Genomic DNA, 26,264 nt, shown 5'->3' on the forward strand with positions numbered 1-26,264 from the left:
CTAGTCACTATAGTAGGGAGAGCAGAGAAGAGACTTCTTTTGACAAAGGAGAAAGAAGAAAAAGAGCTCTAAATTAGATCCAGATAGTAGTTCAAACTCAAATTTAGAAATAGAAATAGATGAGGATTCTAATTCAGAAGCATAATCAGAGGAAAAAAAGGAAGCACGATTCACCTTCCTTTAAGAAGGCGAAGAAAGGGAAGTCTAAGAAGGCTAAGAGAGTGAAAGAGGGGTAATTGTTGGAATGACTTAAGGCCTTAAGATACCCTCCCACAAAGCCCAAAAACTCTTCTGTGACATTTGTGAAAGAGAGGGACATCCAACTTCCTTTTCTTCTTGCAACCCCAAGAACATAGGGAAACCTAATCCTTTGAATGGATAGAGTAAGGAAGTGGTTCATGCCACTCAAGTGTTTCTTGTTAAATAGAACAGGGGAAATTTCAAATTTAATAAAAATATGCCAAGACCAGCTTGGTAGGATCAGGGATGTACGTTTAATCCAGCCTCGATAAAATGCAATTGTTGCACTAGGAAGGCCACAAAGTAGGTCTTGATTGTGAGTTGTGGTCCAAATAGAGAGAAGAAAGGGGAATGTATGCAAGGGCTAGTTTGATTGTGAGTAGTGGTGCAAATAGAGAAAGGGAAATTTCTGCAAGGGCTAGTCAAGAATCCGAAGGAAAATCCAAAATCATCCTCAAACCCATTCACTCAAAGTAATGTGGTATTAATAGATACGGATCAATTGTCTATAATGAATGCATAACATGTTGTGAAGACATGTTAGAAAAAGTGGAAAAGTCCATTAACTGAGTCAATAATGGATGTGATTGCTCAAATTGCATAATAATTGAAGATTGTAAGGATTAGGATATCACAATTCCTATAATGGCTATGATAAGGTCTAAGAAGAAGGGTCTTATTCAATGGAAATATGAGGTCAAACAAGCAATGACAAATTGCACGATTTGGTTTTAGACTTGGATGAAGTAGAGTAGGTACCAAAAGTTGGTTGGGAATCAAAACCATAGGTGCCAATATCAAAGGGTAAGGCTAAGAACATATTGTTTGAAGATCTGATACATGCTTATGTTCAGATTCCATAGGATTATTTGTTGAATGTAGTGTCCAATTTTAGAGAGCACATTTTTCAGAGATGTTATGGAAGTAAAGAAGATAGCAGTAAGGAAATGCATGTAGCTTACACTGGGATTGAAGAGATTCCACCAAATGAAGTGGACCTCAGAGTACCGACAATACTAGTGAAGTTTGCATATAATTTTTTTCAAGAAGTTCTTCTTGATGGGGGATAAGAGTTAACATCTTACATGCATCTATGTATTTTAGATTTGGAGCCCTAAGCTTGCACCTGCTCCATTTGAAATGAAAATGGATTATCAAAGGAGACTTCAACCAATGGGCATTTTGAAAGATTACAAGATTGTGGTGCAACATCCTTAACTGTTTGAGTTAATTTAGTGGTTCTAATGATGGAGTTTGATTTGATCGCTACCTCATGTTGTTGGGTAGACCTTGGTTCAAAACTGTTAAATGGAAGTAGAACTGGGGATCAAATGAGGTGTTGATCAGGGAGTGGTTCAAAGTTATTACTAGTGGGCCTAATGCAACTGTGCGCAAAGAAAAGAGTGAACTAATTCAAGTGAACTCTAGGCGAGTGTGGACTCGAGATACATTCGTACTCTTGTAGCATTGTGAACAAGTTGTGTTCACAATAGATCCACTATGGGATGAAAAGGATGAAAAAGATTTGTCTAAACCGCGTTGGCTCTTTGTTGTTCAAGTTGCTCCACAAAGCAAACAAGTGTGTGAAGGATTGGAAATTGAGGTCGAAGACTTCATGACCAAAGTGCACGGTCGATGGATGATGTAACTGAGGATTTCAAGCTAGAGGTCAGTGGTGAGCAAATGCCTAAACCTAGAGATGAGTTCTCAGCTACACAGGTAGATGCGAAGAGCGATGTAGAAGTGGAGTTTGATGACAAAGATGCAGAAGTACAAATTGAGATAGATAACTTTGGTGCATCAACTCTCATGGAAGATGAGAGATTGACTACTGATTTTTGCTAGAACTCTGTTGTATAACTCTCTTAATTATTCTACAACATTGGATAGATATAATGAGTTGTGTTGCACCTTTGTTTTTTTGTTATTTGCATTGCTTAAGTTGTTCTTTTATGGATATGTGAACTAATGTATTGTATTTGTGTATCTGTAACCATGTCCAATGATGACGAGACATATTCTCCTAGCTTTAGTTTTCCAATCACTCCAGCTGGCATGTCACCCGAGCAGATGGGTTCCTTTTTGTCATAGTTTACACTTGAGCAGGTTGCTTACGCACGAAAGCTTTGGGGGACTGGTCCCTCTAGACCTAGTACAATCGGCCCTATGCCTAGGATGAGTGTTCCCCCGACATCGATCGGCCTACACCTCTATCGAGTGTGCCAATTACATCAACGGCTCGTTCTTCTTCGAGATGAGGTGGGCATTGTTTTGGAGGCGGTGGTTATTGTTGTAGCAGTTCTATCAATGCGTCCACACCACCGGGAGAGCGTCCACCTCTCTCTCCAGTAGATAGTTCACCGGAAGGCACACCACGTACACCTTGGGGATTACATGATCATGATCTTAGCAAGGTGTACAAGACCAAGGATGGGGCTTTTTGTCATGGATAGGCTCGGAAAGGCCATGCGACAGAGGATTTGGCAGTTATGTACAATTTAGTTTGGCCACTCTATGATGGAGGTTTGGGATGATCAGGATGATGAGAGAAAGAATTACATCGTTGAGGCCACCCACAGAGAGTCCATGCCGACAGAGGGATACAATCCAACCTCGAATGATTGGATCTTGAGCGTGGCAATTGCCACAATGTCACACTATTGGTCAGAGGCCAGAGACATGTACAAGGCCGGTAGTCCAAAGCTAGCATGTTGGACACATAGGAGAGGACGAGGATTGCACGAGAGACACATGACAATCCTCAGAGATTTTAGCAACAGAGAGATGCAGTTAGAGCACGTTTGGAGACTGTTGGAGCGTCACATCTTGGGAGTGGAAGCTACGACACTATTCGGCATGAGTTTGTAAATATTATACATATGCTTTAAATTTTTGGATATGTATATGTTATCTTATAGTTAATTGTTTATTTTACATGAAGTTGCCATGAAGCACCCTCCGACACTCCGAGAGGAGAAGTATGGATACAAGCATGGACTTGTGGCTCTTTTGACTTGCTTCAGGAGGAGGGAGAGGCTATTGACCGGGAGGCATTACCATGAGGGTGACATCTTCCATCTATGATTTTTGTAGTTATGGTCAACCTAATGATTTTATTCATTGTATACAGTTTGAAGTTTATGCTTACGGTTAGATGTTTATGCTCTTTGTTAGATGTTTATGTTTATGGTCTTGCGATCTAATACAGTTATTGTGTTGAAATCAAGTTATGATTACGATTATTCTTTTGGGTTGATGATATGGTAAGACTTGTTTCAATTGCTCCTTGGTTATGGTTTTGCATTCCCGTTACGATTATGGTTGAGGTATGGAAATCAGGTTATGGTTATGGTTTTGCAATTATGTTCTGAATATGATAACAATTTTTGAATCATCTTACATTTATGTTCTGAGAATCTTCTTATTGTTATGGTTATGGTTTTCAAGTCATGGTACAATTATGGGTTGAAAATGTTCATATGGTTATAGTTTACGGTTTTCAAGTCATGTTTTAGTTATGGTTAGAAAATCTTCATATCATTGTGCTTATGGTTTGGGAGTCGATGTTATGGTTATGCTTTTGGAAGCTTGTCCTGTTTATGGTTTTGATTTTGTGGTTTTGTTATGCTTAAAATTTTGTTGATTTGTTATGACTGTACTTCTCGCTCTTCAGCGCCCAAATGTAGGTGGAGTGCCGTTGCTTTTTCACTATTTCTTTGTGCAGAGAGGATTGGTTCTTGGTGCTTTAGTACATGCAACATTAGTTGCTAGTCCTCTCTACCCAAATTCTTTTTTGCAGGTTTAAGCATCAGTTCAGGTGTTGGTATACGTGTTGGAATCAACATTGGTATAGGCATCAAAAATTATGTCAGAAATATATTTTCCATTCCAACGTTTGTTTAGATGCGCATATCGACGGTTATAGCAATGAGAGTTCGGATGAAGAATAAACCGGCGTGCATACCGATGATATAATGCCGAGACAAATATCGATGCTTACACCAATGCTTTCTATTTTTAAAACAAGTTTTTGGCATTGGATGTGTGTTGATATTCGCACGACGTGTTGTAGTGTTTGCTCAGCTAAATCAGCAAAACAAGCTTGGGATATTCTGGCTGGTCTTTATGCAAGTCACAATGAAGCTAGTATTGCATTACTGCGTAAAGAACTGGAGTCAAATATTATGCATGAGGAAGATGACATAGAAACTTTACTTGCTAGTATCAAGGATATCAATGAGCAACTCATTTTTGTAGGCGAAGTCATTTTTGACAATTCACTTGTGCAGATTGTTCTTGATGCATTGCCACATTCTTACCAGACTATTAATAGTACTTGGAGACTTATGATCCACAAAAATCTTAATGTTGTTAAGTTTGGTGCATTATGCACATTGTTGTTGCAAGAGTCATTTTCAAGAAAGAACATGGCTAAATACGGTGCAATTGAATATGCCTTTCTTGTTGCTCAAAGAAAAGGTGGTAACAACAATGTAGCCACTTCTCATGGTTCTTAAGCGAGTGAAAATTTACATGTTCCTAGTGTTGAAAAGGCATGAAGAACATGTGTTGCCATTATTTCAAGGCTAATGATCACTTGATTAAGTAGTGTCCTAAAATAAAGGCAAAAGAGGCCAAGAAGACAGAGGTACGTTCTACTACAAGTGCAACTATTGTAGAATCTTCTGTAAAAGGAGATTGTGATGATGATATAGATCCAAAGTGGGCATTTAGTGCAGAATGTACTTATGATCCTTCTATCATGATGCATGTATGTCAGTTGCTATAGATTCACATGTGTGGTACTTTGATAGTGGTGCTACAAAGCATATTACCTCACATTGTGACTTGTTTACCTCTCTTGAGGTTGTCCCTCATGGGAATCGGTCACTTGTGCCAACAACACCTCTTATCCAATCAAGGAAGTTGGAAAGATTTTGCTAGCTACTGCGAATGGAAATTATTTCACACTTGTTGATGCACTTTATGTATGTGGGATAAAAAAGAACCTTTTGTTTGTATCTACACTTGCTAGACTTGGTCTTGTTGTGAAATTTGTGGATGACAAATGTATAGTTCACGATTTCCGTTTTGGTTATGAAATTGTTGCATCTGGCATTTTGTGTTGTGGGTTGTATAAGCTCACTTCGTATGACAAGTGTGAAAAATGCACTTGTGGATTCAAAGGCTGTTTCAGATGCAAAATTCTGGCATGCACGTTTTGGACATTTGAATTTTGCCAGTTTGCTACGCTTGTAGAAATCTGATATGATTGCTTCTTTGTCACCTCTTGAAGCACTTGTAAATCATGTTTGTGAATGCTATATTTTGGGTAAGATATAGTGTTCAAAGTTTCCAAAGGATGGTTCAGTAAGGGTGATGATTTGCTGATTACTGGGCTAAATGAGACACATATTGTTGAATTTAAGGTTGATTTGAATAATACTTTTAAAATGAAATACTTGGGGCTTTTGCATCATTACTTGGGCATACCCACTCTTTTATAGGTTTCTCCTTGAAATGATACCTTATTATAACGTTGTTAACCACTCTAAACCTTTGAAATGAGCACTCATTAACTTTATGTGGCTGTATTCATAGTACCCACACTTTCCCTATCTTTTCACATTTTGACCAAGCCATTTTGATCTCTGTACCTCTGAATTGGAATTCTCTGGTGGACCTCTTTGAATTTTGAGCTGTTGATAATCAGTCTTCTGACATCCAAAATTGCTGCTCCCTTGATATAGGACCCTTTGACCATTGATATTGTGTTTGGAACTCCTCTGCTTAAAAGTTCTCTGAATCATCTCTTCTTTTCCACTTCTTCTCTAAACTGATGGCACATAGTTAGAACCAACCATTGCTTGTTGAATAAGTAGAATGTCAGGAGTTTTTTTAGAAAACTTCTTCAATCTAAATCCATTAACAGGTTTATCAACAAGTGTCCCATGCATATCTTTCAATCTAAATGTTCCCTGACACAAATCCTCACCCTATCTTGAAAGGATCAATGTATTTTATCTTCAACTCACCTAAATGTGGACCCGACTTGGAATTATATAGCATTACTTAATCATTGATAACAAAAACCTTAAGCTGCATGTTCTTCTTCACCCAAGATTACTGGAAATGTATGTACTCACCGTCATATATTCTTCAAGTTGCACAAGATACCATTTCTTGTGTTGTTTTGATTCTTCTGGAGATAATTTATTTTGAACTGTAATCCTTAGGCTTGGTACCCCAAAGTCCAAAGGCACCATTGCTTATAGCCCATAGATAAGTCTTAATGAAGGCATCCCTATAGTGATCTTATAAGCTATTTTAAATGACCACAATGTTTAATCAAGCTTGGTTTCCTAATCAATCATATTCTCTATAATTATCTTCTTCAATATTTGATCAATTATTTAGTAGAACTCTTTGCTTGTCCATTGGATTGAGGATGGTAAGTGGTTTGACTTCTTGTGCATAATTATTTGTGTCTTAGATTTGCTCCATTGTCCTTTAAAGCCATAGCTTCAACCCACTTAGTACAATAGTCAGTAGTAGCAATTTGAATGTATCTTTTCCCTATATTCTTGGACTTTGGTTTGATTGGACGTGCAGAGCCTATATCCTATGTTGTAAGTGTTCTAAAGACAGTATAGGATTTAAAGGCGTCCTATCAATATTTGAAGACTTACGTTCCCTCAGACACATGACACACTCCTTAGCATAGGTGTAAGCATTGTTGGGGTGGTAAAGCAAAATGTGTCATGCCAAAGTGTTGGGCAACCGAACACTAACCAAGAATTAACAATGACCATTTTTTCTACATAAAACAATAAGGACTCAAAACCCTAATCATTATTGTGATAGGAGTCCATAGGCTATGTCTCCTCTTCTTCTCTCTTCTCCATTCCTACACACACATGCACATGCTCTCACTCATGCACTTCAACGGGTATCAGAGCTTGAGGATTGTAGAGCACCATTAGAGCTTGGTAGGGAAGCATGCAAAAACATAGCAAAAACTTCAGTACTTATTTGCGAATCTATTTTTGTTTATCAAAAGGTGGCCATTCAGGCCAATTCTTATCCTCCCTACCCAGTTTTTGGTGCTCTACAACTTTGCAAAAGAAATGTTTCTGAGAATCCTCATCGATTTTGATTTGTGTCACTCAGACTCTAGCAAGTCGTGTAGAACAGGCTGCAAATTTTTGCTGATCAGATTTCTCCTGGTTATAAGCAGCCATTCATGCCAATTTCTGCAATTCTTGACCAAAATTTTATGCTCTACAACTTTGCAAAAGGGAGTTTTTGCAAATTCTACACGGTTTGGAAGCTAATCTACTTCAGATAGTAGGGTGGTCTACCTTTATAGGTTCTTCAACATATTGTGTCTACACGTTTTCACTATAAAGTAGTTCTGCAATATTTCTCATATATGCATATTTGATGTAAGATGTTGTGGATCTATTACATCATACAAACTACCACAAGCAGTTACATAAAAGGATTTCTGTGGTTGATGTAAAATCTTATGCGGTTTATGTGTTGAGGGTCATGTAAGGTTTTATTAAGCTAGGGGATTCTTGAATGTTGAGATTCTTTTGGTGATACAAGTATTGGAGTGTGCCTCCAACATCCTATAGTTTCAATGTCAACATAGGATGTATGTTAATGAGGTTAGTGCAATATTGGTGTGCATTTACTGACCCGCCTGTTGGAATTAGGGTTGAGATTCTTTTGGTGATACAAGTATTGGAGTGTGCCTCCAACATCCTATAGTTTCAATGTCAACATAGGATGTATGTTAATGAGGTTAGTGCAATATTGGTGTGCATTTACTGACCCGCCTGTTGGAATTAGGGTTGCAAGAAAACACACACAGCTTGGAGAAAATGAAGGAAGCTCAAGGCACACAACAAAGAGTGTATTACTTAGTGTGGAATAGAAAGATATATAGCCCTAGAGTGATGGGTGTATATACAATGCACGGGGGAAAAAACCTCCTAGTGTGGGAAAAAGTGCCCCGACGGTCTTAAGTGTGTTCACACAAATCACTACCACATGTATAAGGTAACAAATCCCCCTGGAGTGATGTAGTGAACGAGAGCTAGCACATGAGTAAAGGGAAGTGCCATGCCCTGAGGACACGATCAGTCCACAAAGGGGAGTAAGCCCAAAGCTTTGTGGAAAGCTTCAAACTTCTCACGAGACAAAGCCTCTGTGAAAAGATATGCATGGTTGTCCTGTGTTGGCACATAAGCCAAGCTGATCTCTCCTACTGAGAGCCTCTCCCTGACATAGTGGTAATGCACCTCAATGTGCTTTGTGCGAGCATGAAAACTGGGTTTCTCGCAACCACCAATGAGCTCTCACTGTCAGTGTAGATAATGTTGGTAGTGTCCTGTCCAACACCCAAATCAGCCACCATAAGCGGTCTGAGCCATACACACTCAACCATAGCTGTGAAGACTACTCTGTACTTAGCCTCACAACGAGAAGTGGCCACAGTAGGTTGCTTCTTGCTCAACCATGAACTGCCAAGCTTGAAACAAAAACCACTTGTGGACACTCGCGTGTCAAAAATGTAGTGAGCGGGTGGATCGATGATGGGCTCAAGGTGGTTTGAAGGCTAGAGCAGCCATAGCTTCATACAATAGAGAGAGAAGTACACACTCTTTTAAAGCTGGACTCAATACACAAAAAAGGCTAATAATAGCTAATAATACCTTTAGCATAGAATAGTATGTACAACATAGGCTTGGGCTTTATTTATGTATAAAGTTGGAGTGTCTATCCGGCTGATAACTCTCCATGTAGCCCTTCTTAGAAGATTACAACTCATAGGACAAATGCCAATAGCAAAAGATATGCACATGTAGAGGTGTTTCCCATAATCGTTGAAGAAGGACATGCCTATCTCAACAATCTTCCCCTTAGGCATGGACTATACTGAAGGCTTGCTAGAGACTCACTATCACACAGACATTGCCACACAGGCTAATGGAAGTCACATAGACTCACAGTCACACAGACTGATTACAAAGGGTTCTCTCTACATAATATAATGTCAAACAGACTAAAGTATCCTCCCCTCAAACTAGAATTACTCAGACTGATGAGTAGGCTAAGGATCATCCATATCCTCTACAATACATCAGTATATTCAAAGTAAGGGTCAGATGAAGAATAGACATGGAGACAACTCTCCTTTTCTTTATCTCCGTCTGCGTCCTCGTCCTCTGCAAGGTTGACTCTAACTTTATCTCTATTTTGCTGCTTCCTTGGCATTTTGATGGTGGATGACCTTTGATGCCGCAATTGCTACAATACTTGTTCTTGTAGTAGTCCTTGGAGAAGTGTCTAGGCTTGCCACACTCATAACACTTCTTGTTATTTAATCTAGGTGATGATGATGATGCTTTAAATGATGGTGATGATGATGCAAAATAAGCTCCTCCCATTGATTCATATTTCTTCTTATTTTTCTTTTCTTATTCATTGATTTCCCCTGTAACATATTGTAGAGAAGATATGGGTTCCTTTTGCTCTAAGACTATGACTATATTGTCAAAACTTTCAGGTAGAGCACTCAGGAGCACAACGACTTGATCTTCTTCCGGGGCTTGGCACTGAATGTAAGTGAGCTGCGTGATTATGCTCATTAGCCTGTTAATGAGGCTTGAAACATCCTCCCCTTGAAGCATAGTAAGTTTGTAAAGATTTCTTGTTTAGCTAATCTTACTTTGCTTTTGTTTAGCACCAAAGTTATGTTCCAAAATATCCCATGCTTGGATTGTAGTGGTGCAGCTATCTGTAAAGTGCACATAATTATCATGGAGTTATGTGATAATTATGCCGAGTGCTTGTTTATCTTTAGCTTGTGCTTGTGAGATTTGGGCCCTAGTGAGAGTGCCTTCAACAAAAGTGGATGGTTCCCTTGCTCTCAGTTTTACAACAGACCATAGTTTCTTTTTGCTTGGTTTGCCAGGTGTGGAAACCATCCCCATTGAATTTTTCAATCCCCTTCTCTCCCATGATGCAAAGTGGTTGCAAACGCGGAGGAACTCGGTCTTACCAGTAGAGAGACTCTCTCTATGGCAATGTCTTGCCCTTTACAAGAGGTGGCATGAATGCGGGATTAAAATATGCACAATCATGAAGTCACTCTTTGCAAATAGTATTTGTAAAGTACCTCTTCACAAAAAAGAACTTGATAATTAGCCTTGAAGTCGAGGAAAAGCTTTGAATCTTTGTATGAATAGCCACTTTGCAAGCTTTGAGAATTGAAATCCTCATAAAATTTGAAGTTCTTGAATGCCTGATACAATATTGTGCAATTCGTATATGGATATGAGGGCGACTTGCAAAAGTGTGATGTGTGAAACTCCACTAGCCCATCATAAAGTAAAGGAACACCTTAAATTCAAAAGCCTTTATACATAGTGTGTGTAATGCTCAAACTGAGAGATGACCAAGTGAGACAGAAGCAGCAGCAGACGCCGTTCAAGGGAAGCTCACATGATGTAGAAGCTATTCTGTGATTGAAGAGTGCAAAGCAAGATGGCCCCATGTTTGTCAATTATCTTGTTACTAGGTTGCAACAAGCTATGGGCAACCCTGCTTTGCAAGCCGAAGTTACTCAACAACTTCGTGCTTGTGGGATTTCCCTTCCTCTCCAAGAGGAGAGAGAGAGAGAGAGCTTAGGAGGCCTCTTGAAGAGACCCCCAAAAGAAGACTCTATCCCATACAAGAGGAGGAATCCAAAGAGCAAGAAAGCGATGAAACTTTAAGTTCCTCTGAAGATGTGGCTCCACAAAGACGATGGTCTAGATGATCACCAACTCCTCCCAAGAGGAAACGTTTAACCCACAATCCTTCTCCTCGTCACTCCGAAAGGGAAGAGAGGAAACAAAGGAAGAAAAGGGCAAGAAAGAAGTCACCCTCTTGTCCTTCTTCTCCACCTTCCTCTTCTTCCGATGAAAGCTATGGCTATTCTCCTAGAGAATACAAGAGGGGAGGACGTCGCAAATTATACCCTGCATGGCGAAGGTCACAAAAGCTCAAGAAGTTCAAAGAGGGAGGAAAGAGTGTCTCTTTTCTCTCCTATGATGGCACCTTTGGTGCCATTGACAAAGTATTGGCCTTCATCCAACAATTTGATGCAGCCTTTGGAGACAAGGGCTTCACAGAGTCCTCCAAGCTATGCCATGTAGCTATGCACTTCCAGAAAGCGGCTCGTCAATGGTGGGCTAGCCTCCGTGGCAACGGTGAACCACCAAAGACATGGAAAACTCTACGAGTTTCCATCATGAAGCAATTCCTTGCAAGTGATGCAAAGGAAAAAGTGCTCATTGAATGGTGCAGTTTGAAGATTCTCTCCCATGAGTCTATTCACAAATATGTGGACAAGTTTTGGGACTTACATCTCAGGGCTACTGTCTTAGAAAAGATAGACTTTGCCGAGCAAAAGCAACAATTTTGTGCGGTATCACCTGAAGAGATGGCCGAGTATGTCAACTCCCAATGGCCTGGTTCTATCACCAAAGTAATCCACGACACCATGGTTGCTTCGCGCATCAACTTCCAACAAGGGGCTAGACCAAATGTCAAGCCCATGGAAAATAAAGACAAAGGTGATGCCAAGGGGATAATCAATGCCCACAAATCTTCCAAAGGCACTTCCAACAACAACAACAACAACAACAATCGGTCCAAGGAGAAAGGAATTTACAAAGGCAAAAACAAACTCTCTCCTGAAGAGCTTGAAGCTTTTCGCAAGGACCATAAGTGTTTTAAGTGTGGGGAGCAAGGACATGGTTATCGTTCTTGCCCCAAGAAAAATGCTCGCAATGAGACTTTTGGAGCTTCCACCATCGAAGCTCCAAAAGAAGATGCTCATTGCAAAGGTGCACCTCTCTACTATGCTTGGGGAAAGGTAAGGGAGCATGATGCCTTCATCTTGTTTGACCCTGGCTCTACTCACAACTTCATATCAATGGAGTTAGCCACCAAGCTGGGAATTCAATCTTTCAAGATGGGAGATGTTGTAACGGCCGACATTTCTTTCAAGGGACAACGAGCCTTCGTTACTCCCTTGATTGGGAAGTTGAGGCTTCATGTCCAAAGCTATGTCAACAAAAAAGACTTTTTCATCTCTCCTCTCCAACATGAGGCAAGTATAAGACTTGGTTGACAAAGGGATGATGAGGCCTAGCTCCTCTCCCTTTTGTTCTCCAGTCCTTTTAGTGAAAAATTTTAAAATGGATTTCACCTCTCAGCAATACTCAAGTATGTCCGTTGTGAAAAAAGACTAACTTTGGAAAATTGGCATTGGAACTTCATCAATGTAGAAACCGTAGTGTAAAGGAGGGAAAATCCAAGAAAGAGACCCTTAAGGATAGGTTGATAGAAATGGAGACCTACCAGATGGAAGAAGAATCTATAATATAATCTATCACATATTGGTTTGACAAGGTGTACTTGAATAATCATTCTACCACCATATTCTATGAAATTAGTTTCAAGGACTTAGAGGGCACATTATTTGAGTTACAAATCATGCCAAAGGATTTACGAAGACCTACCCAAAGAGGCTGAAGCATTGAAGTTGCCATCCAAGGAAGAAGCAATCTACACAATGGAAAGAAACGTGGTAGAAACCTTCACAAAGTTGGAACCATCTGCCACTTCTAAGGATTTAGCTAAGCCTGAGCTAAATTTACCATCACAACTATACCAAAACTACCTTAACATTTCAAAAAACAAGCCCAACAAGATATACAAGCCCCAATCCACAGTGCCAGTGTGGTCATACTAAAGCCTGATGATGTCAAAGAGGGTTGGCACTAGAGGAGATTTCCTTTTCCATTGATCAAACATTTGGTGTTGCATTTCAAGCAAAGCATGAGGGATCTTTTATAGCAAGAGATAAGATGGCAAAAAATTGGATTCAACAATACCCAAGAGGTGGGAACTCCACTTGGTCAAGGCATCCAAGAGCTCATAGATGATCCAAATTTTTGTCCAATCTCTAGAAGACAATACCCAAGAGGTGGGAACTCCACTTGGTCAAGGCATCCAAAGAGCTCATAGATGATCCAAAATTTTCCCCAATCTCTAGAAGACTACCTTGGGATAACTTCAAGTTTATGCACTAAAGCCATACCGCTTACTTGCTATAGCCAAAGCAGACATTGGTTCAAAAGCTTACATGAAGGAGACACTAGAGAGCATGTCAAAGACACTAAAGGGAGTATCAAATCTTAGTTATGTGATGATGTAAAAGATATGCAATATAATGCTAACTTGCATCACTACCTTTGACAATGCAGAACACACTAATACACCATGGATGAGTTTTCTAGAAGGTGCTAAAGGCGTATGTTATGATCTATCCAACCAGCCATATAGATGAATCTATTATTTGGTTTCTATGCAGAACCACTTTCTTGCCCTTGCATTTCATGTTGACCTTTGAGGAGCCTTTTTAGACATGGTTCTTTGAGCTCAAGAGTCAAGTTTTTGAGCCAATAGTCACTGCTACTATGAGAGCAAGGTTTGTGGCATATTCAACCGTAGATGTGCAATATTATTTATCAAAGAGGATCTTTACGAAAGAGGAAAGAAATTGGCAACAAATCTAGAAGCATGGGTTCAAACAACTCAACCAATGACAAGTATGAAGACCTCGATACATTTAGGCATGTCAAGGATGACATGGGGAATGTTAGTAGCCAAGCTAATAAACACAACCAAATACAAATCAAGGGGCACCATTTGTAATTTTTCCATCATAGTAGAGATTGGTCCTATCATTTTTGTCATCTCAATTTTCTATAAATCTCATTCTTATGGATGTATATTTGAGCAATTAATGATTAGTTTGAGCTATGAGCTTCTAGATTGTATTTACTTTATCTATCAACAAATACTTTGTCAGTTTATTGAGCCATGTTTTCCAAGGACTATATTTTTGACCATTGGCCAAGTATAAATATCTTTTTTTGTGAATTGGAACAGAAGTTTTAATCTGATAATGATTTGATCGTATGACTACTAAGTATAGTGCCACCTGCAACTTTATCTGCTTGGTTCTCCCACATGAGGCTACATCCCAATTCCAAGAATGGCTTTGCATTGCAAGGTGAAAGCTCAACATGTTGATGTAAGGTACTCCTTGTACTTTAATATTGGCTATGCACATCTATTTTGATTCATAACTTGTGTTTTAGACATCAAAATTGAATTTCATAACTTGTTGTGGATAGAGCTTAACATAACTAAGCCACATGATACTTTGGTTGTGAGGATAAATTTGCTAAAACTAGGATTACTATTTAGTATTTTTTTGTATATGATCCAAATGTGATATATTTGAGACCCTAAGCTAGTCTTGTTTACCATCATGGCAAGGTTGATGGCAATCAAGAAACATATAATAGGTGAAATGCATAAGTTAGACTAGAAAACACATACTATTTTTCAATTATTTGGCTATCATTTGAGATTTCATGTTTGACTGATGTATGCTTGACTATGTTTTCAAAGAGTTTGACACATACTTGTTTCCTCCATGCCCAAGTCCGGGTTGAAACTGCATCCCTTGGATTGACAATTTTGTTTGAGGTTTTTGTTATTTCTAGAATTTAAGACTAGTGGGGCTTGGAAACCGCATTAATAAAGGTTTGATTTTAATTGTTTCTTTTTCACAAGAGATAAGTAGATGGAAATATATGCAAAATTTGGATCAAGAATGCATGCTTCATGCTCTACATCTCTATCTGATATGCAATCTTCTCATTGCAAACTACCATAATCTGAAGCTTTGCACATTCAAAGATGCGTTAGTAAGAGAATGGGGTCTATGAAGGCACCTTTATTTGGTAGCTAAAGAGAGTTAAACCTTTAGTGAAGAAAAATATCAAAGGACATCTTTTGAATTTAAACATGTAAACATGGCTAGTTTATTTGAGTTCAAATTTTCCCACGGAATGAAAGTTAGAATCTAGCAAGTCAAACCATATCATGTAACATATCTAAGGAAATACTTAGCAACTTAAATCATAGATATATAATTTCCACTTAAATTGGAGATTGCATGTAGGAGTTATAGAAGGATGAAATCATAAAAATGTCCACCTCTTTTTTTGTGGCAAAAAATGCATCCTTTGACCACTCTTACACCTATCATACAAACGCCCACCATTCTTGCACACATGGCATGAACCTATTTGTCAAAAAAAATCATCACCTCCATAATATCATGGCAAATAAAGGGCCCTTTTAGATCCCATTCTCTTCCTAATGTGTCTTTGCATTTCAATATTCACCTCCACCTTAAAAGAATGGTCTTCCAAGTGAATCCATATGATTGATCCAACTTGCATGATGTATTTCTTCAACTTGCCCCAAGATTTCTAGACCTTTCTAATGTCAATGGAAATTCCCACTCCACTGTCTAATATATCCACCAAAGATTTAATTCTAGCATACTCTACTGTAAATTTGTATTTCCTTCTTCACCATCACAATAGTTTCCGAGCTTCTTCACTAAAATTGGATAAATACTTCTCCCTAGAGACTATTATTTCCTCAAAGTGCTCTTGCATTAGACCTTTAATTCATATCTTCTCTAAGCTCTTGTGCATGTTTTTCTATAGATTAAGTATAGGTTTTAGAAACTCTATGAGCGTTAATATTCATCTAATTGGTGAAGGTATAATAGAATGCAAGTTTCCAACATCCAAAGATCTTTGGCTTTCATCCCCTATTTTGGCTTGCAAACTAAATATTTCACTTTGTTCACCCATAGATGAAGGTATAGTTCTCAAGGTATTGCTTTTGATTCCCAACTTCTAGATTCTCAATATCCATACAGTAATAGCATATCCCTCTTGAGTGTTCACTTCATGGATGGCCTAGCCTTAAGCTAATGCCCATGTTTAAGAGACTAGTGCTATCATAAGAGATGTGTGCGCCAAACAAGGTAGTTGCAGGTTGTAAGAGTGTAATTTGTTAGTGGAATTTAGTGATTGACTCCTTTTCTATTTTCTTTTTGCAAAGAATGTGCAAAAGCAATTCTAGGTTGCAACAGTACCAAGGAGTCAGTCAAGGCGTCCATACTTTGGCACATGGTTGATGAGAAATACATTTTGAATATGATCTCTAAGCCTGCACATGCTACATTGCAACAATCCCTTCAAGAACTACTACTAAAGGAGTTTCAAAATATTATTCCCCCTTGCGACATGCTTATAGTGTGCGATTCAACCAAGATCAATGATAAGGGGTACAAAGCATTGTATACATGCATAGTAGGGCATCTACGTAGCAAGGGGATGGCTCGATCAATGTCACCAACCCCATATAGTATGGCGATGGCAAGAAAAACCGCAAACAACGATGTTTCAACCTTGCTAGGTGGGTACAAGTGGGAGGATGGCAACATGCCAATGCCCTCAAAGAGTTTTGTGTACAACGTGTTCAACAATGTTTACGTTGAGGTAGAAGCCCGGCAACAAGCTATGATCCAATATTACGATATCACAATAGAGGAGATAGGTGGGAAAGCTATATTTGTGTTAAAATTAGATGAATGTCAAGTTGTCAAAGGCCAGAGGGTGGAGCACACAAGCCTCACACTAATGAGCAGGGCACTACTAGGAAAGGGGTTAGAATGTGAAGAGGCGGCCGAGTCGCTTGGCAAGAGGCAGAAAAGGCAAGATTTTTATGAGGTGCAATCAGAGAAGAACATATGGTGGCAAGTAGCATGGGCACTGCCACACGAGGATCATGATAGTTTGAGGTGGTATTTCAATCGTTTAAATATTCAAGAGGCAATAGATTGACAATGCAATGGGAAACTCCTCAATGTCTCTAGCATTAGCAACTTTGAAATAGAGTGGCACCTTGGTGGACCCTAAAATGCATGCCGGACACTAAGGGTGGTGCAAATACTTTATTTCCATGTCTTTTTTGATGCCATGCAAAGATGCCTAAGGATGCATTGGGGAAGGGCACATGGGTCAAAAGATCAAAAGTTTGCAAGGAAGAAAGGGCTAAGAGCCCGAATGCTAATCAAAAGGCAAGTGGGGGGCACATGTGGTTCAATGGCATCATGACTTGCGACCAAAGCAAGCCACCATCTCGTGTAGAGGAGGATCCAGATTGTCATCCCATTCTTTCAATTCCCCTTAATCGAGTGCATGTGTGTATCTTGCATTTGAGACTTAGAATTTTGGACAAGTTGCTAATGCTCCACATAAAATATGCATGGAACATGGAGACAAAGTCTCAGCAAGAGGAGTGCATTCGCGTGCTTGAAATGACTTTGTCATCGATAGGGCTTCACTCCAGTGCAGTACCCCTCTCAAAGGACCACAAAAATTCAGCAACCACACATGATAACCCTAATAATATATGTATGGGTGGAGCAAAGGCAATACACTTGCTTTCAAACTATGGTGAGGCTCAAATCCATACTCCTTTTCATATATGGAAGCAGGTGTGTGACATAACAACCTACCTTGGTAATAAGGCACCATTAGGGTTGAAGAGAGCACGTGTGTGGGAGGGATGCAATGAGATGATGAGGTTCCTTGAGTGGCCGCACCTTGGTGAAGATGAGATACATTCATTCAAGGTGTCTATTAATAAATTCACAGAGCTAATGGTCGATGCATGGGGCGAAACCCATATCACACATAACATGCATATCTTATTTGCCCACAATTCATACTTTCTTGATGATGAGTATGGATCCCTTGTGCCGTGCAGCAATCAAGGGATGGAAAGGTCACACTATCAGGCAAAGGATGCTTATTTTAAAAGCACCCAGCATGGTAGTGGCAAGATGTTCAATTGGTTCTATCGTGCACTAACGATAGGAAGAAGCAAAAGGCATGGGGCAACTTGTCTCTTAGGCGCCATATTGTGAAAGTGGTGAGTGTCTGACGAACACAAGGATACCATGGGTCAAATGCATGTGAGAGAGAATCGGCATGGAGGAGAAATTGGCAAAGAGTAGGGCGTGCGTGGCTTCTCACGCAGTAAATTGTAATTTTCACTTTTTGGAGCATATTATTGATAAATTATAATTTCTTAAAAAGTTGGACCTATAAATATCAAAGTGAGTTTTTAAAGTCTTTTGTAAGTTTGTGGTCTCTCTCTCTCTCTCTCTCTCTCTCTCTCTCTCTCTCTCTCTCTCTCTCTCTTCTTTCGTGTCTCCTCCTCCCTACTCTCACCTCCCGCTGATGGAAACCAACAACCAGGAAACCAACAGTCAAGAAACCAACAACCAAGACACAAACAATCAGGAAACCAACAATCCGGGAAACAACAATCAAGAAACCAACAATGCCCCAAAGAATCTGGACAACATCAGACTTCAACAATTCTTTACTACTCTTGGTCCACTCCCACATGTGCATAGGTCAGTGATACCAAACATTGAGTAGATATAGCATCTGAACAAAGAGACAGAGCACTTACGGGCCAAGAGCGAGCATCAAGAGCAAGAAAAATTTGATCGGGCTCAACAAGATATGCAGAGGGAAAGAATACAAGAGTTTTACAAAGAGGAAAAGAAGTATCTGATTGCAGAAGCAAAGAGGACCTACAAGATGCTCCAAGAGCAATGATACCCACATGACAAGATTGTTGAGGTCTTGAGCATAGAAGTCAGTACAAAGTACAAGAGACATTGCGACCAGAGACTTAACACAGATTGAAAACTACTCTCGGATGAGCAGGTGGTCAATCTCATAGAGAAGGCTTGTAATAGCACTATTCAAGAAATCTATGAGAAGTCCTTGGGCAACACAAGGAGGATAGAAGAAGAACGATGGAGGTCAAGGATGGAAGAGGCAAGCCACCTTGCAAGGGAGAGAGAAGAAGCAAAAAATAGAGTAGAGGAGGAAAGGGCCAAGAAGGCCATGCAAAAGAGCCCTAAGAAGCTACCCCAGAAGAGTCCAAAGAAGGCTAAACAACCCCCATCTATTAAAGCAGCGGGTAAAAGTAGTCATGCACCAAGAGGGAAGACGGTGAAGAAGAGAAAGAATCCTCCACAAACTGCAGAGAAGGCCAACAAGTGTGATGAGAGGTGCAAGAAGTATCGCAATGATAATGCCCCTTGGTCTCACACTGCCTAGCCTCCACCACCACCACCTCCTCTCAAAAAGAAGCATCATTGGAGACCCGGCACATGTGCATTGCGTGAAATCCACAAGTACCAAAAGAGTACACAACTTATCATCCCTAAGGTCCCATTTTCTCAACTTGTGAAAGAGATTATGGATGAGTACTCAGATAGTGTAACAAGGGTGGAAGCAGTAGCACTGGGTGCATTGTAGCAAGCAGTGGAGGATATCATTGTATACCCCTTTCAAGACACCATTTTGCCAATGGCCCATGATAAGCATGTGACTATTAAGCCCTTAGATATGAGATTAGCACTTTGCCTACATGGTGATGATTGCTTTTGTGAAACCTAGATAGGAAAGTCATTGTAACTTCTCAAGTGGCATGTTTGCCAGCTTTATTATGTAACTGCTTTGAAAATAAAATTATCATATATATGTTTAGAAATTGCAATGTATTGTTTGAAATTTTAAGCTTGCATTGGTAATGAATTTGAATGTGGTTACTTAGGTCAATTTCTCTAATCAATCCGACCGCGGGGTCCGTGCGAGCTAGAAAGTAGAAATATGGGCTAATGTGGCCCATTCCGATCCCCATGGGCCATATGAACCCCATCGTGATGCACATGGCAGAATATCGAGCCGTACTATGGCCCGTGTGTCACTGAGAGACTTTTGGCTGTTTGAACAATGAGAATTGTGAAGAATGAAGTACTTACTAGTGTTGCAGCATCTTGCTCGCAAAGGTTCTTGTTGGTTATGTAGATTGTGCCAAGGTCAGTGCACTCCAAGCACATGAGACGTTTGTGGGGATCCAAGCTACTCTTGGGAACACTCTTATAGAAATATTTCTTCTCATCAATGGTTTGTAGAGCTACCTCCATGAGGTAATCTATGGAATTATGTCCCTGTAGCTAGGCTAGTGTGTTGATGAGGGGAGCAGAGGAGTAGTCCACTTGGAACTCGCTCTTACTGGGGTTCTCTGTAGCACGAACCCCATCATATATTGCAAGAATAGAGAGGGAGTTGTCTTTATGCATTTCAAGGGAGTGGGTAATGTCATCAAGGAAGAGAAATTCTTGATCATCCACTTTAATTGGATGCAGGGTGCACAAGAGCATCTCTAGGATCTCATCTTGACATCCTTCCCTTATAGGTCTTGGTCAAATAGGTCTTGGTCAACTTCTTCCAAAGGAGGCTCCCCTTGAAGACATAGGAGTTCCAATGAAGCCTCTTCTTGGCTAGACATCTTCTCCTCTTTGCACTCTACCTCCTTTACAAGCATCCTTGAAGACGTCTTGTTACTGATCACTTGCTTTACCTTTCCCTTGATGTTTTCAATTGACTCCATCACAATCACAGCAACCGCCATGTCCTACCTCATAAATACTTTTCCAATGTTCCCCATGCCCAAGTCTATGAGGTTGTCCTCCTCTTCCTCTTGATAATGTTCCTTGGTGAGCCCTTTAATCACCCTACCCAATCTGAAGCGGAAACTACTATCTTCTTTGAAGGTGTGCTTGAGGAGATCTACTGGCACCCACAAACCTTCTTCATCTTCAAAATTGATGGATTACTTTGCTATATGTGTCTCCATGTAGTATGTAAGCGCTTCTTTGATGGTAACCTCCATGTTGTTGGATACCTGGGACACAATGTTAAGCTTCTCCATCATGTGTCCTAGGTCATGCACAAGGAGTTGGGCAATGAGGGCTTGATTAGGAGCAACCATTCTTATTGGTAGAGTGCGAAGGGACAATGGCATGTGCTTGGCAATGGATAGAGCAAGGAAGTATCGGAGAAGATGAGAGAAGCTCAAAAACAAGATAAAGACTTTAAAATGGGCCTTGCAAGTCACTTCTGAAGGAGACAATTAAAAATGGACACTTCTATAAAACTTAAAAACTCAACAGTGATTAAAGTTTAAAGGTTCTCTTTTGTAGAAAGCCTGTGCTATAATACATAGTATTTCCATCCAAACACCTTAGTTTGAAACACCGTAACTTCACCACCCACCACGACTCTAAAGTCACTTAACGCCTCTAAAACTGAAAATTACATTCTTGGATCACAAAATTAGACAAAAATGTATCGTGTTAATATGAGATTATTACATTGCAACGGAAATTTCTTGATTGATATGAATACATCTAGGGAAGGAGATGCTCTTACAAAGAGAGACCCTCTCCTTTCTCTTACACAGAGGGTTGCTACCGATTACAAATGTGTAGTCCATCTTGAGTTGAAACCTAAGGGCCAAGTACTCCCTTAGATTTTCCATATTCCAATCAGCATTGACGGACACATCCCACACTTCCTCCTGCTTGGACACATCCCACACTTCAACTTGCTCCATATCAGTGAGCAAATCAAGTGCTTCCCATTCACCTCACGTTTGCTTCCACCGTCGGTAAGGGAATATAATGGATATTTTTTGCTTTGTAATGTGGTATCAGATGATCATTTTTTCTGATACAACCATGCACTTTATGGTATCCCCATTGTGCTGAACAATCTTTAAGTCCCAAGCAGATGGAAGGAAGACATTCATTGTTGTTCCACCCTTAGCAATCCACATGGTAGGCATGTGATGCACATTGTCTACCTTGAATAAAAAAACAAAAAGATGAAGAGGAATAAAAGATGTTACTGTTGCTCAATGTGATCCGTACGTGCACTTCATTGCATTGAAGATTTCATTTTCAATCTATCACTCGGTTTTAATACAATAAAGATACTATCATGAGTTGACCGATCATCGTCCATTAGAGCTGGTGGATTAAGTGTTTTCAAGATCCCGTAGTTGTTCCTTGTTGTTGGGACTACACACTCTGCATGAAAGAAGAAGATGGACCGTCTGCAAGCTCCGATGCAGTGCATCTAGAATATACAATGAGCCAAACTCAAAGTGGCGAGCCTAAAAATTTCCAGAGAGCACCTCCACAGGCTTCCATTCCATAAATGTTGATGGAAAAATATAAGCACAAGCCAAACACCATGCCCACAGAGTTTCTCAATAGAGACTTCATGCAAAATCACAGTGTTTAGTACAAACAACGCTAGAAATACTTACAATTAGGAAGAAAGTGCTTGCGATCGGAGCCATTGGTTCATAGTTGAGAAGCTTTGTAGACATGTTGTATCTTCACTTGCTTGCTTGCGTCAGTCGTGTGCTTCATCTTCAATATACAACCCTCCTAATGATGGGACTTCGGTCTGATGAATCAACGAGAGACTTTATGGGCTCCCTTTGTGCTTGTCCACATTGTCCACATGCTTATCACAAAGGTTGTGGTTACCCAATGGCCATTTTCATCTTGTTCGTTGCTACAACAGAATGAGTCTACCCTTGAATGACGTCTACAACTCATGCTATCCAAGCTTCTTGCATTGTACAAGCTAAAGCTCCCTTACCCCTAAATCTTTGCAAGTTGAAGGTTCCTAAAACCTAAAGCCTTTTAGTCTAAAGCTCTCTAACCCTAAAGATTTGCAAACGGAGGTCCCTAAACCGTAAGGTTGGGTAATTGAAACTACTGAGCTCTACAAGATATATGTGAGCTCCCAAGATGAGAATGGAAAATGGGTGCAAGCATGAGAGGAAAACCTCTAGGAAGGGGAAATGGACTGTATTACAAGCTCTCCATAGCCAAAAAGGAGCCAAAACTTAGAGCTAGGCTTGGGAGAGAAGGGGAAGGTAGATTGGAAAGGGAGAGGAGGCCAAAAAGGTACTCTTTCAATAGGAGAAAGAGTGAAAACCAAGATTCTTGGTTCTAGAGAGAGGAGGGGTCATATATGTTATGTAGAGAGAGAAGGAGTGAGTGGAGGGAGGGAAAAGTAGACTTGAATATCAAATTAGTGATGAGGGGGCGTATTTGGGGGTAGCCCACTTTTTGAGGGTGGCCCATTTACTCCAACCAACAATATTTAGAATAAAAAATAGGCCCAAATCTTTTATTTTTGAAGATTTTGCAATTTTCATGTCTATTTACAAAAAAGAAAATCCTACACTCCAGGTTTGACCCCTAGAAATTAGGGACTGACAAACCCAACATTTTTCTCCACATGGCTTCCTCCTATTGCTCCACTACTTAAACATTTTCATTAATCTTGGGTAGATTAAAGGACCCAAGAAGACCCCAAACAAGTCCTAATGAATCTTTCTTCCTACTTTGAAGAACAACTTACTAAATTTTTTCTTCATTGCTAACTAACAACGTTACTAACCACTAAATTTGATGTTATTTCAAGTTTTGTTATTTCAAATTCTTTAAGGTACCATGCTAATATGGCTTAGAGAGAGTAGAAAGCGCTCTCTTTATCCATAGCCTAGAGATCATACTTATCTAAATAGTATGCATGATGAATGGTGACTAATATCTATACTTAACCCTAAACCCTGCAAAATTTTCTTATTGACTTTTGAGTTACTCTTATTTTCTTACCTAAATTAGTTAATAGAGATAAAAGCCTTAAATCAAAGGCAATTAAGTATTAGAAATTTGGGAACTAACCTTAATTTTCAAAAGAGGCATTATAATTTCATGCAAAAGAAAGGCTCTTATGAAAGGCTCACAAATTTTTCTCTGATTATGCATTCAAGATAAACAAAGAAATAGACTCTTTTTCCTTCTCTATAAAGTTTAGATATGTAAGATTTTAGTGATATAATTATGTTAGTATCTTATTCTCTCAAGACAACTTAAGTTTTGAAGGTGATTTATCATATTCAAAGGAGTTTCTTGTAAGAAATACGATTCCCATTCCAAATAAGATCATTCCATCCCCTCTCTCTTGTCGATTGGAAAAATCCCATATCCTTAAACCACTCCTAGCTATGGAATTAATCCTCTCCACAGTAGCAAGGTATACCTAAATTCCATCTTAAAGAAGAACTTGTTAATCATTCATACTTCATTGCATGCACATTTCTCACTACACTAACATGTCCACTCTTAGAAAATTTGCATTTTTACTCTTGCACTATCATTCATTAAAGGGTTCTATTCTTGCATGATCAATCATCAACTCTTGTATAATCAATCAAAGAAATTTTAAGATTATTTTCTTTAAGATTACAAGTTGGTGTATTCTAAAGTTTTGTGTTTACTACTCATGGTTTACACTTAAGCAAAGGTCATTGAATAGAGCATGTGTATTGTTTGTTTCAAGTTTGTCTACTTTCAAGCTTGTTTTGCAACTACAAAGAAATGGGGAGTAAGGGGATAGCTTTATGAAAGTGATGATCATGTTGCTTGAATATAGAACTCCCATCACTTCCATGGATATGCCCATGGATGGCAAATGATGCCAAGAAAACAAATGGGATTCGTCCAAGACGGGGTTAACTTGAAACTTGCGGCGAGATAAGACCTTTTCTAAGAGACTCATTGTTTTCTCAAGGTCTTGCTTGAGTAGAAATTAAAATGAAATAGGAGCTAAGGTATTATAACTCCAATGAACCTAATCTAAATTTCAACTAGGATTAAAAACTTTACCGAGAAGATTTGACGTGGATAGCCTGAGCATAACATAGAAGTTTAAGTGTGAAATTTATCTTACATTTTTAGAAAAATCCGGCACAGGTGTTTACCTATGGGATGCAATGAGGGATGACCCTTTTTGGATAGGACTAGTAATTGTTGGTCTATATTTTGAGCTCGAGTTCACTCACGGCCCTGGAACTGGGATTGAATGAGAGTGAGTCTCGATCGGGTGGGAGGACTCGCGGATATGTCTGGAAATCGGTCTCATTTGTGTAGACTTGATGCCAACGAGAATGGAGGAAGGAAAATGGATCTAGAAAGGGATCAGATAATGGGAGAAAGATGTGATTTAATTAAGGAACTCTTCTAATTGTTTGGTAAAGGGAACCTTGGAAAGGCTCTCGCAATTGTCCTCATCGGCCAGACCTTTTCTCTACTTCTTAGGATAATTATCTAAAAGGAACTTGAAGTAGATTAATTTTCAAGCCTTTTCCAAACAAGATAAAGAAAAATAAGAATTAAACATTGTGTAAAGGCACCGTCTCCACACGTGGCAAAGGAAACAAGATAGCCAAGTCCTGTGGGACGAGGATAGGAATATGCATCTAGAAGTATATCTGACTATTTGAAAGATAACAAGATAATTTTAATAATATTAAAGGAAAAGGAACTTAAATATTCTAAAAAGGACGGCAAGTGCACACTTGCAGGGGTATGCAACTGTTTGCATGCTGCTTTCAAATGCTTGAAATGTTTTCATAGTATCATAGTACTACCTTGGAAAGGTGCATTTACCAAACAGTTCGGTGGGAGGATGTATTCCAAAGGGTTAATTTGTTAGCCAAAAATTTGAGCCCAATTTTATGTCGTCCATTAAGTTACGTCAATAACAGGGAAAGGGATTTTGATTTACGGAGTGGGGATTAAACTTGGGAACAAGGAATTCATGTAATTAGTAAATACACTCATCTTAGGGGAACACACTGATGACTATGCTTGATCATAATCGAGAAAAAAGCGTGAGTGACCTTGAACCAAGAGTGAATTAGAGAACTCCCAGACCCTGGAAGGAAATCAACCTATAAATGGATTCCTGCTCCAGTTGATCTCTGTGCTCAGTTTTCATTTCAATCTCATATGTGTTAGGGGCTCCCAAGTCTTTGTCAACATCATGCAGAGTGTTTTTGCATTTGTCAAGCCCTAGCCAATTTATAGCGAAAGGAGGCTATATGTATCCATCCTGCTGCCTGGTACTAGCTAGTTAGCTTTAAGCCTTGCTTAAAAGAGTACCTTAGTCATCTCTCAAAAGTGTGTCTTAGAGGCTGCTTTGTTCACCAATGCCTTTTTAGGGATTTTGGAAGATTCAACATTTCATTGAATTACTTCATTGGTGATTCTGGTCAAGGTC

General features: G+C 39.5%; 1 pseudogene; it reads left to right on the forward strand.

Annotated features, from left to right (window-relative positions):
• The first annotated feature begins 19,091 nt into the window (after window positions 1-19,091).
• On the forward strand, window positions 19,092-19,586 carry LOC147449135 (uncharacterized; annotated as a pseudogene).
• Window positions 19,587-26,264: the final 6,678 nt, after the last annotated feature.

Source organism: Adiantum capillus-veneris, chromosome 10 (genome assembly GCF_014529385.1).
Source record: "Adiantum capillus-veneris isolate H3 chromosome 10, ASM1452938v2, whole genome shotgun sequence".
Classification (NCBI taxonomy): Eukaryota; Viridiplantae; Streptophyta; class Polypodiopsida; order Polypodiales; family Pteridaceae; genus Adiantum; species Adiantum capillus-veneris.